Here is a 12,843-nt window from a genome sequence, read left to right on the forward strand (position 1 = left end):
GAAGCCAAATGTTTGGCATTTCAATTGTATCATCTGAAGAAAATCCAATTCTTTCCTCAAACATAATGCAAGTAAATGGATATCCTCTTCTATCTCTAAATTGTAAATTCAAGTAATGGATTAAGACACAAGTTGCCAGAATCTGTTCAGTGCCTGGAATCAGGAATTAATTTTCTTTTAGAAATGTAAATAACAGTTAATTGGGGAGGAAAGGGAAAATATATAAGTCAAGTTCTATTTTGTTAAACTCAAAATAGGTCCATGTGTAAATTTTTGAGAATTGCTCTGTTCCTTGTCACCTAACTGAAGTGTTAGTTCAGGTTTACTTGAGAGCTCTCCAAGAAAATATTGTTACTTTTTCTTTGTTAAGGAATTTTAAAAAATGCTCCATGATTCTTCCTGATTTCTGGCCTTTTTGTCCCCTTACCTTTTTGTTCTGTCTTCTCATCTTTTTCTTATTTTTTTAAAATCTCATTGTTTGAGAAAGTAGACACTCTAAAGGGGTTAATTTGGCAAATTAGTTGATAGAACAAGAGGTTCGTTAGAAAAGAAAACTTTTCTGCTTCTTTTCTCATCATTTCGTCTTTTGTAGTAGGTTGAACCTTACAAGAGTACTGATACTGGATGCTTTTGACTTACAAAAATAGGCAAATTGACAAGGTTCAGCTTACTCCAAAGGTCATCATGGCACTCCTCCAGCCAAGCCACTTTCTACTTCTCATTGCTGACAATATGATATTCCGACTCCATAACCTGGACATTCAAGATGTTTCACAATCTGGGCACCACATTTTCTACCACACATTCCCTCATCCAATCAAGTTGGCCCAACTCATGATCAACTTTCTTAGAAGACGTCGTAGCTTGATGTAGCAACCAATGATCTGTCTTTCCCCTAACATTTGGCACTGTTACATATACATAGGCTGTGACATACAATGTGTAATTAAATGTGGGCTGAATTTTCGATGTTGTAGGGTTCTGTAAAATGCTATTCCAGCCCTGGAGTAAATTGAAATCTGCTTATGAACAGAACCCATGTCTTAAGCATTTTGCACCTTTCCATCTATTCTAGTATCATACACCACGGTCGGTATTTGATTACCACTTAAAAAACAACCCCTTGGGGCGCCTGTGGGTTAAGCCTCTGCCTTTGGCTCAGGTCATGATCTCAGGGTCCTGGGATCGAGCCCCACATCGGGCTCTCTGCTCGGCGGGGAGCCTGCTTCCCCATCTCTCTCTGCCTGCCTCTCTGCTTCCTTGTGATCTCTCTCTCTGTCAAATAAATAAATAAAATCTTTAAAAACAACAACAACACCCCCCGCCTTTTTTTGGTAGTTGTTTGTTCAAGACTGAGAATTCTGGGGATTTGAAGAGTACCGAAAGCATGAATTCTGATGTTTCTTTTGCTAACTTATGCCTTTTGTGTACTTTAGGAGAAGATCATTTAAAGTTCTGTACTTTGTTAGAATCTGGGTTCCAAACTTAACATGTAGTTGTTTTCGTTCAGCGATTTAAGCTCAAGGAAATTGTGGTCAAAGGTGTCAGAAGCAAACTTACGTTTGCAAGAGCATCTCAGCCTGTGTACCAGCAAAAGAACCCCTTTGCAAAACCAAAAATATGCAAACTGTCTAAAAGGAGAAAATTAAACCACACCTCACACAAACACTAAACTCAGGGGAAAGAGACTCTGTGGGGAAGTTAATTTTAGGCATCCCCTTGAATGATTTTTCTGCACGTGACAGCAGGGCTGATACAAGGGGTGTAGGGCTGCCGTGTGGCAGGTGGGGACTGCTGGGGAGCTGGCAGAGGTCCCAGCGTGTGACTGGCAGGGACTGTCTTGCGGCAGCTGGGAGCACCAGGAGGCAGCTGCGGTGAGCGCTCGGCTGGCAGGAAGAGGCTCGTGCATCTGGCCCGGGAAACTGTGCGCCAATAACCTGGCTGGAGCTGCTGTCAGCAATTCAAACCAGGCATCGACCCTGCTTAGGGTTCTCTGAGAAAGCAAGGGTTGATACCACTCCATTCTAAAAATAGTCAGACAGCCCCCACGAACTGGCAAAATGGAACATGTCATGTCTTCGTAGAATGACCTTCTCCACGAATACCCATAACTGCCTATTGTGTTGCTACTTTGTTTTCCTTAATGGAAACTGCAAGCAGTAGCAGCATAAGAACATTTGAGCCAAAACAGACTCAAATCCATTCCTGTGGAGGCCTAATTAAATGCTTCGTCTTGACCAGCAATAAGCTAGGGAAGCATCTGGTTCTTTTCACCAAACTTAAGGACAGCAATGCTCAAAGGTAACTTTGATTTTTATAGAAACCAGCCTGTAATCTAATAGTAAAGAAAGGTCACCTTTGCTGGCAATCTACATTTGTGCTTTGCCATTGTTTTAATCCAAAGTGCATCCAAAGGAAAGGACATCAAGACAGCGAAGGTTAGTACTGGGTGGCCTTGGGACACACACACACACATACACACACACACACACACACACACACACACTCCTGAATGGACCCAAATGACTTACAAATGATGTTATGTGAAGAAGAAAGACTCAAATCAGTAGTACTGTATAAAAGCCGACCAAAAGCCTAGTTTGAGAATTCTTTGCCTTAATTGTGCTTGCTACTATGTCTACATGAAATTAATTCTTGGCATTTCCTTGTAGCAATATAGTATGGATTGGTAATCCTCATGTTGAGGGTTATGGCTTCTAAAAGAATGGCAGCAGCCCTGTTTTCAAAAGTATAATCTTCTTTCTCCACACATCTCCCTTCTTTCACCATTTCCCTAGATTTTTTCATGTCTTTGTTATTACCTCAACACTTTCTCCAAAATTTCAAACTATCCCCTTTTTTTTTAAACCATTCAACTCCATTTTTAACAGCAAGCAACTCCTGGGACAGTTTGGGGGTAAAATAACGGTTTTGGTGTGTGCATTTGGTGGGTGGAAATGAAGGGGACATTTTGTGGAAGAGAGCCTCTTTCACGTTCCTGGTTCTGCTGGCAACTGGAATCATTTAGAAAAAGTCACCTTCTTGTGTTTCAACGTATTCCCCAAGAGAAAGGTGGTTAATCTAATGTAATATCCCTCTAGTATAGTCTTAAAAACCATTAATATCCAAAATTAAAATTTGCACATAGTTGTGAGGTTCTTAAAAGTAGAAATTTTAGGGGTGCCTGGGTGGCTCAGTCAGTTAAGCGTCTGACTCTTGATTTTGGCTCGGGTCACAATCTAGGGTTGTGAGATTGAGTCCTGTGTCAGGCTCCACACTGACCATGGAGTTTGCTCGGAATTCTCTCTCCCCCCTCCCTCTGTCTTCCTCCCCAACCCAGCTGCCTGATCACCCCCATTCTTGCTCTCTTAAAAAAAAATTAAAAACCAACCAGCAAACAAAAAAAACCCCACCTAGTAAATGGTATATAGCTAGAAGCTTTCCACTGCTTTAAACTTGATCTAACATTTTTATTAGTGTCACTTACATCATTGAATACAGGAATTTACTTATTTTAGTTTATATATACCAATTCTTTCTGTACATGATAGCATTATATTGCAAACAAAATGAAAACATTTCCCAGATGTTTATTGCTAATAGTTATTTTTGTTAATGCCGTTTTGTTTTCTCCTGTGTCTGAAGAAGTCTTAAGCAATGCTCACTACTGAATGTTACTTTGTAATATTACAAGATATTTTTTCCTCTTCTAACTTTAAAGAGAGAAGTTTCCCAACATGATTTCTTTGGAAAAAGAAATTCCTCTCTGAAACTAGGTTGTAAATATGAAACAAGTCCTTGTGGTATCTTTTTGGATGAGCTAGAAAAAAATACATGCATTGTTTGGATTTGGATTATGTAGACTCTCATGAGCCTACTTTCTGTACAAAATGTAGATAAAACTGTTTCTATTTAAACTCAGAATCAGGATCATAAAGGACTTCATGAGAGCAAGTGACTGTCAAGAGCTCATGACTTGGGGCCAGAAGTGTTGGCCTGGAAACCGTGCTCACCTTCTTACCTTCTTTACCCTGAGAATTCTTAACTTCTTTCTTTCTTTCTTTCTTTCTTTCTTTCTTTCTTTCTTTCTTTCTTTCTTTCTTTTTTAAGATTTTATTTATTTATTTGACGGAGAGAGAGAACACAAGTAGACAGTGAGGCAGACAGAGAGAGCGGGGGAAGCAGGCTCCCTGCTGAGCAAAGAGCCAGATGCAGGGCTCAATCCCAGGACCCTGAGATCATGACCTGAGCCAAAGGCAGTGGCTTAACCCACTGAGCCACCCAGGCACCCCTTAACTTCATCTCTCTAAGACACTTTCCTTCATTGACAAAATGGAGGCAATAGTAGAAGGCCCACCACAGAATTATTGTGAGGATTCAATGTGTACTTTACAGAGGAACTTGATCTAGAACCTCCCACACAATGGGACAAGAAAGGACTGACCGGCAGCCCTGGATGCTGCATCCTCTTGCCCTCGGCTGGTTCCTAGTACCTGCATGCCAATACCTGGCTTTCAGCTGTAGGAATTCCAGTTTCATTTTTCTCAGCTGTTATCAACTGCTCTTTGGTGTTCCTGGAAGTAAGAATGTCTATGGAGGCAATTCTCTGAAAAACAAAATCAAAGTAAGCAAATCAACAAAAGTCACAACAAATATACAAAATTTATGGAAAAAATAAAAACTGTTATGATTGGTCTGCTTTGTTTTCTAAGATATTTACACCCAAATTTCCTAAAGATGGCTTAGGCTATCTATACTCAAAAATATAAACTGACCTTCCCTGAAGCAAATTATACATTTCTTACTAATTGTGTTACAATTAAAAAAAAAAATCTGTAGAGTTTCTACTGTGTCCCACATGGCCCTGTGCCATGTGGCATTCAGCAGGAAAAAAAAAGTATGTTATAGGATGCTAAGGCCCATCTCTTGCTGTCCTGCAGCTTACAGTGAAGTGGTAGAGTCAGATGTGAATCATGTAATTATGAATATGACAGAAGTGTGGGGAAGGTGAAAGGCTAGGTTAGATGTGAACACAATAAGGAAATTTACCGTGATCTAGTCTGGTCATAAATTCTCTCTAGAGTAGATGATATGAGACTTCAACCCTAATAAAGAGATCAGTGACATCAGAGATTTGGAGTTTTCTTTACTAGTAATGTATTTTTGCGGGCTTTTTATACCAAGAATTACTTTTTTTCAGTTTGCCAGTGTTACAGATATAAAGTACTGAGTTCTTTTTTTCCCCTTTTGCTAAACGTAACTTAATAATGACTGTGATTTAGTGAATACTTGGTATTGGCCAATAATGTTGTAGGGGTTTCCTAGGATTTTAATATGACTCCGTGGAACATTATTCCCATTTGGTAGATACAGAAACTATGAGAGACACAGAATTGAAGAAACATTTCTGATATCACCCAGGCAGAAAATGATGGAGTTGAGATGTGTGCACAAGCCTCGTGCCTCCAACACTCACAAGCTTTGTAACCCTCAGTTTGATTTAACCCCGCTCCAGTCAGAGCAAGCACATTCATAGAAGGAGGCTAGCAGGGGCACCTGGGTGGCTCAGTGGGCTAAAGCCTCTGCCTTCAGCTCAGGTCATGATCCCAGGGTCTTGGGATTGAGCCCCGCATTGGGCTCTCTGCTCAGCAGGGAGCCTGCTTCCCTTTCTCTCTCTGCCTGCCTCTCTGCCTACCTGTGATCTCTGTCAAATAAATAAATAAAATCTTTAAAAAAAAAAAAAAAGAAGGAGGCTGGCATTTGCATTTGCATTCTTTAAAATGTGTCCATACACCTTTTATGGTGCATCTAATCAAGATTTGAATGGAATGGAGATTTTTAGGCACTCAGATGAAACCAAGTGTTGAGTCACTGAATTAAAAAGATGAGAATGTGATCTAGACAAGGGATCTTTGTTTGATAGATTCATTGGTAAACCCAAGTGCCCAGAACAGTGCCTGGCACTAAAATTATGTTAATTAAAAAATGACAAATGAGAAAAGTTAGTAAAAAACAAAAGAATCACATTTATTTATGGGGAGGAGAATAGCAGTGATACTTCTTTGTATCAGGAGGGAACTTGTCCCAAATGGTTTTGAATCAGGTGAGGTATATTATCAGACCACTTTAACCGGTGAAGTTGCCAATTTAGAAGTTATTTAAAGCCCCGATAAAAAATTCTGATTTGTCAATATCTTATGAAGGATGATGGAAGACGAGTTGCTAATATGTAGTAGAATGGGTTTATTTTATAAGGTAAATAAATATGAAGATGAAACGGGAAGTTGTGTCTACATGGATTAAATGACAATGATTTTCAGGGTAAAGGGATTGTTCTATGGGAATGCTCTCTTAATACTGAAATAGTGTATTTTTTATACCTATTTCTCAGCATAAAGTATTTGAGGGCCTGTGGAGCCTGCCAAGAGGGTTGAGGCACTCCAAACAATATAGTCAGTATGTAAAACTAGTTAGAAGTATAATGATATTCCTGCAAAATCAAGGTATTACCATATTTAAAGGAAATGATCAATTACCAGTAGAAAGCATGATGATACAAGATTGCTGTTTGTTTTTATTCACTCACTTATTCATTTAACAAATACTTCCTTGTGTTTCCTAGTATGTGCCACACAGATTCATGTCTTTGAAATAAATCACTAAACAAAATAGACAAAGAACTCTGCCTAGAGAGCACACATTCTAAAAGGAGGAGACAAAACAAAACAAAACAGAAAAAAATAAAAGGAGGAGACTATATCTAATAGAAATGATAAATAAGCAAATTAAATAAAATTTAAAATATGGTAAGTGGCATAGAACAAAGAAAAAAGAGAGCAGGGTCAGGGGGATCAGGAAGGAGGGCAGTTATAATTCAGATAGGGTGACAAGATAGAGCTCGGGATAGTTCTCTCGAGAAGATGACATTCTAAGAAGAACAAAGGCGGGGGGGTGTAGTTAACATGCACATAGCTGTGAAGAACATTCTAGCAATGGGAACAGAAATGCAAAGATCTTGAGGCAGGTGTATGCCTGCAATGGTTGAGATGCAACAGGAGGTACATGAGTGAGGCAGAGAGCAGTGGCAGGTGGGGCTGGGGGTGGATCCAGACCACGAAGGGCCCTGTGGCACTGTAAGGCCATGGCTCTTACTGGGAGTGGAATGGGAGACATTTGAAGGTCTTGCACAGAGTGATGGCATGAACTGAGATCTACATTTTTAAAGAATCGTTCTGCAGCGGTGCACTAGTGGAAAAGGGAGACTGGTCAGGACATGGAGTTTTCTGAGTAGGAGAGGATGGTGGCTTGGACTAGGGTAGGTATAGTGAGAAATGACCAGATTCTGGACATGCTTTGATTTACTGATAAATTGGTTATGGAAATTAACAGAAAGAAAGATCACTTTACCATAATTGACTGTAAACTCTAGTTGTGAATCTGAAGTTTGATAAGCATGAAATATTAAACTGGCATGACTATCTTATCTTGGCAAAGAATTCTTATTTAAATGGAGCTATTTCATATGACTTAATCCCAAATCATTGACTTTACCAACGCTTTTTTTTTTTTAAACGTAGGCTCCCTGCCCAGGCAGAGCTCAATGTGGGGCTCAGAATCACAACTTCGAGATCAAGACCTGAGCCGAGATCAAGAGACGCTCAACTGCCTGAGCCACCCAGGTGCCTCACCAGCACTTTTTTTTTTTCTTTTTAAACATTTCAAGTATTTGAGGTTAGGTAGAGTAAGCCCATGATTTAAGTTGGTTGTACATTAGCATCACTTGGAAAACTTCAAAAAACTATCAGATGCCAGGTGCTGCCCCAGAACAATTGACTGAGACTCTCTGAAGGTGGTGTGGTGTCTGGGTACTGATATTTTTTAGTTTAAGAGTTGCCTGTTTGATTCTAATATGTAACAGGGCTGGGAACTCTGAAACATTGCCTGTTTATACTAGGTCAAGAAAGTAGTGCCGCCCAAAGACAAGGAAGTTCATAATTTGATTCTTGATATTCACATCTGATTTTGATAATGATTTTAATTCTTCCTGAATAATTTAGAGACAAAGACCCAAACACCAACAATTCTTTTTTTGCCGAGTAAGGGAGGCCACATGTAATAGCTTTTTAGCTGGAACTCACGGAAATTAGCACTCGATCTCAGGAGATATACACATTATTTCTGAAAGCCGTTATTGATGCCAAGCCTAGCGTGAGGAAGGAAGCCATGTTAATCACACGGGTTTCAGGTCCATTAGAAACACCAGAGAGGGAGAAAAATTCCTTTTTGCCAAATGGAAAATGTCAAAAAATCAGCAGGGTAAAAAAGAATTGGATTTTCATGCTTCTAAGAAGGGGGAAAAGAGAAGTAAGATGGAGACTAAAACACGCCAGCTGATTCTCCTAAATAAGTCAATTTAGTATGTGTCCGTCAGCACTTCAAAAATATTACTCTGTTTAATTGACCATTTCTTTAAAACAAAAATATGTACTTCCCCTGAGTCATGTCTTCTTTCCACCTGCTGTTCCAAACTACAGATCTAGGGTTGGTAAACCATGAATCTGTCCTTACCTGCTGGTACAAGTCTCTGAATTCAGATCCCGTCTGTTCTTTTCTGCTGTTAATTGTTTCTACATCCGTCTGCTCACTGGCAGTGTTAAGAGACGCTGTTAAAAGAAAGATACAGTGAGATCGCATTTGAAATAGTTTTCAGAACATGATTTTTCCTCACTAGAGGATATGGAATATATGCTTTAAATAACACACCGATCGTAGAAATACGTTTAATCTGTAATATGAACAGTGTAATGAGGCTTGATAATTCAGAATTATACTGAGAATTTTGAGTTTTTAATTATGAGTACAAGCATACCTAATCAAACAGAATCAATGTTTTCTAGCAAAGTTGGTTATAGGAAAATTGTTGTAAAAAGAACCATTATTTATTACTGTCTTTGAGGAAAAAACAATCAGGATGAGTATATATATATATCCTGTATAAAGTAATATGAATGCACATTGTGTGAGTACACAATGATGTACATAGTAACACAATGAAATATCTGAACACTTTAATCATGGAAGGGCATTACGTGGCATTTGGTCCCAGTTTGGAGAATACAACCCATAATATGTGTGCTGACAGATAGAACCCTCTCTGCCATGGAGACTTCCTGGCTGTTCTAGGCCACACCTTTTGCTGTACTACTTCTATTTCTGAGCACCTAATACATCACTTTTGGTTTTTGAACTTATGCTTCCTTTCTCCCTTTTTATATAGAATAGTATGAAAAAAATAAAATCGCAGTGTTTCACCTCATATCATGGTATCTACTAATATTCCAAATGCCATACTTAGCATAAGGTTTTACTTAAGCAAAAATTTTCTATGCTTTAAGTATTAGGCTTTATTACATATGTAGATCTGGAGACAATAGCTGATTTAACTTGTGTTGCGGTTTCTTGTTCAGATACTCAGCTTTGGAGTCCTCTGCGGCCACTTACTTATCCTCACTATGCCTCAGGTTCATCATCTGTAAGATTGAGATAGTAATAGTGCTTATGTATGTGATTATTGTGAGAAGTAATTGAGCTTATAAATGTAAAACACTTACAATAGTGCATGACATAGAGTAAATGCTGTATGGCTATGTACTGTTACCAACACATTTGTTATTATCAACATTATTAGTATGGTACTATGTAATGTGATTCCCAAAGAGATAAATTCCTTTGGTATTTAATAACAAAAGGAAACAAGAGTTAATTAATCATCTAAAAGCTTTACTATAGATGATATTGAATATCACCCCTTTAAGATCTAAAGAAATTAAGCACATCACAGTAAAAAGAGAACATGCAGTAAATAAACACATGTAAAGAATGTTTATGGGTTGAAGATACAGGTTTGACCCACATTATATATTTTGAAAGTACCTATCACAATCTTTCAGAGTCTGGTTCTTGGAATGTGGTGTGTGTAGTTTATTGACAAGTAGTAGGTGGTGTTTCCCACTAAAGAAGTACAAAGATAATTTGAAATGCATTTCCAGAAGTGTTCATAGAATGAAATTCATAAAGAAGTATTCTCCGAGTTCTTTCTTTACCACATATAAGGGATTTAGCTTCAATAACATATCTGATAGTCAATATAGAAAGCTCCTGTTGATATTGAGGTTCAACATCTTTTTTATAATTTTAATTAAAATTCAAGGAGCCTAGTGAATTATACCATTAACCTTTTGCCACTAGAATTCAAAGGTCACATTTTAGGTCGATGTGAATAATGAGTTTGCTAGTCTCATTGAGATGTCTGTCTATACATTTCCAAAGCCAGGAGTAGGATCACTAAATCGTCGTACATTTGGCAGTCTTTAACCAAAGGAAGGGGGAAATAGGTGTTTCAGGTCAGGATTGCATTTGATTGGCAATGCTGCTGCATGACAAAATTTAAGGAAGGCTTTTCTTGATTTAATTCATTTCTATTGGGACCTGATATCTTAAAAAAAAAAAAATATATATATATATATATATATTTTTTTTTAAAGGCCTGCCAAAGAGGGGAGAGAAGCAGATAAAAAGAAAAAGGTTGAGAAAACAGAAATTTGTTAAAAAAGAGTTAACAATACTGTCTGTGATATATGCTTGATTGTATCTCTGTTTGCATTTTGTGATTAAAAAATAGCTACATGACTCACGCTAATCACTGGGCAAATTTTTATGAACTTCTGAATTTTAAAGGAAAAGAGAAGGTGAAAGAATGGAAAGAAGGTGTGAGTGTTTGAGGAAGACTTCTTCATTGTGGTTGAAATATTCCTAGATAGCACATAAGTAATTGGAATAAAAACCAGGGGGAAAAACAACATTGTGAGGAAGTTGAAGGCAATCAAAATTGGTAAAACTTTGCTGGTGACTGGAAAACCTGATGAGAAAAGAGAGAAGACGCTTTGAACTAACAGTGCCCTGTGACACTGGGCATAATGCAGATACCTAAGAGAAAAGAAAACCTTTGTTTCCCTGAGCAATAAAGAGGACTTTTAGTCATTAGCAGGTTTGGGGAAATCTGTTAGTGGCTTCCAAGAAGAAACTCTGAGGCAATTAATGGCTGCTGACTATAATGTCCAAGGAGGGTTTTGTGGACAGCCTATTGCCAGGAGGGAAGATCTTATTAATTATTAATTTCCCCATGCTAATTATCGTTTATGTGGCAGAGAATCTGATAGAATTTTTGAAATGACCTTCTTTAGGTTAGTCTGTATAGGGACAAATGCCACTGCCAGAGTCAACTGACAAGGCATCTCTAAGAAACTATAGATTTTCAGGTGAAAATCTAAAAGGCTTGAAGATCCAATTTTACCTCTTCTTGTAATGGAAGTTTATCACTTTAGAGCAGAAAGAAAATTGGGAGTGAACAAATGGTTGCTGTGTAGAAAAACATGACTTATTTTCCTTGACATGATTTCATCTATGAGAATGTGTTCTTGATTTGGGTTGAATTATTTGAAAAGGTCAAAGAAGAGTGACCCAGAAAATTGCTGATAGAACTGGTAGGATTCTGGGTGCCTGGGTGGCTCAGTTGGTTAAGTGACTGCCTTTGGCTTGGGTCATGATCCTGGAGTCCCAGGATGCAGTCCTGCATCCGGATCCCTGCTCAGTGGGGAGCCTGCTTCTCCCTCTGACCCTTCCCCACCACGCGCACTCTCTCTCACTCGCTCTCTCTCAAATAAAATAAAATTTTAAAAAGAAAAAAAAAAAAAGAACTGGTGAGAGTTTAATCTAAAAGTGGAGAAAAGGAAGAGAGAGAGAGAAAAATTTTTTGATTCAAAACCAAACCAAACCAAACCAAAACCCTGGAGTATATCCATTTTGAAAACTAAGATTCTCCTGTGTGTTAGCTTATTTAATCATCTCCACTAACTTATTGGATAGAGTTTGTTTATTTATTTATTTATTTATTTAAAAATTATCAGATCAGGAAAATGGGGCCTGAAGAAGTTAAAAAACTTGGTCAAGTTCATATTTTTAGCAAAAATTTAGCATCGGCAATCCAGCTCCTGTGCCCAGGGGCTTGAATACCATTCTCTTGGTCTTCTTGATGTAAACATGTCACAATAAAAGGGGCAGTAACAGACAAAGTGCCAAGAAATTCAGTAAAAACAAAAAACTGAGTGGGAATTGGTCTGCAAAAGAAGTGAGATAATTTATAGAGTGGACCTGGCCTTTCAAATGATCCAGACACATTGCGTCCTAGGTTCCACAGGAACTAGCTCAAGCGATGTCTGCATGTCTGTTGCTAATACATTTTGAGGACTTGTGGGAAATGGAAGGAATGTTACAAACTGGAGGTGCAAAAATAACATTCTAGTTTATAATAAATGGAAGACAAAGTACTCTATCTATACTGCAGATTATTGAGCTTGAAGTGATTCCAGAAAAAGACCTATAGAACTGCAGTTTTACAAACTTGGGCTGTCCATGCCCATGGCTGTCCATGCCCTGGGGTTCTTACAGAAACCAGAAGGCTAGCAGTGCAAGAGCAAGTGCCTGGGCATGAGGAAGAAGTATAGGGAGAGGATGAGTACCTGCACTGAGACTCCCACAGAAACATCTATGCTTTGCTTTCCTCAGATAACATTTTCGTAGGGAAGAAGAGTTCTATGATTTCAAAGATAATCTTTTTTTTTTAAATTTTTAAATTTTATGTATTTATTTGACAGACAGAGATCACAAGTAGGCAGAGAGGCAGGCAGAGAGAGAGAGAGGAGGGGAAGCAGGCTCCCTGCTGAGCAGAGAGCCCGATGTGGGGCTTGATCCCAGGACCCTGGGACCATGACCTGAGCCAAAGGC

This window comes from Martes martes (genome assembly GCF_963455335.1).
Source record: "Martes martes genome assembly, chromosome: 2".
Classification (NCBI taxonomy): domain Eukaryota; kingdom Metazoa; phylum Chordata; class Mammalia; order Carnivora; family Mustelidae; genus Martes; species Martes martes.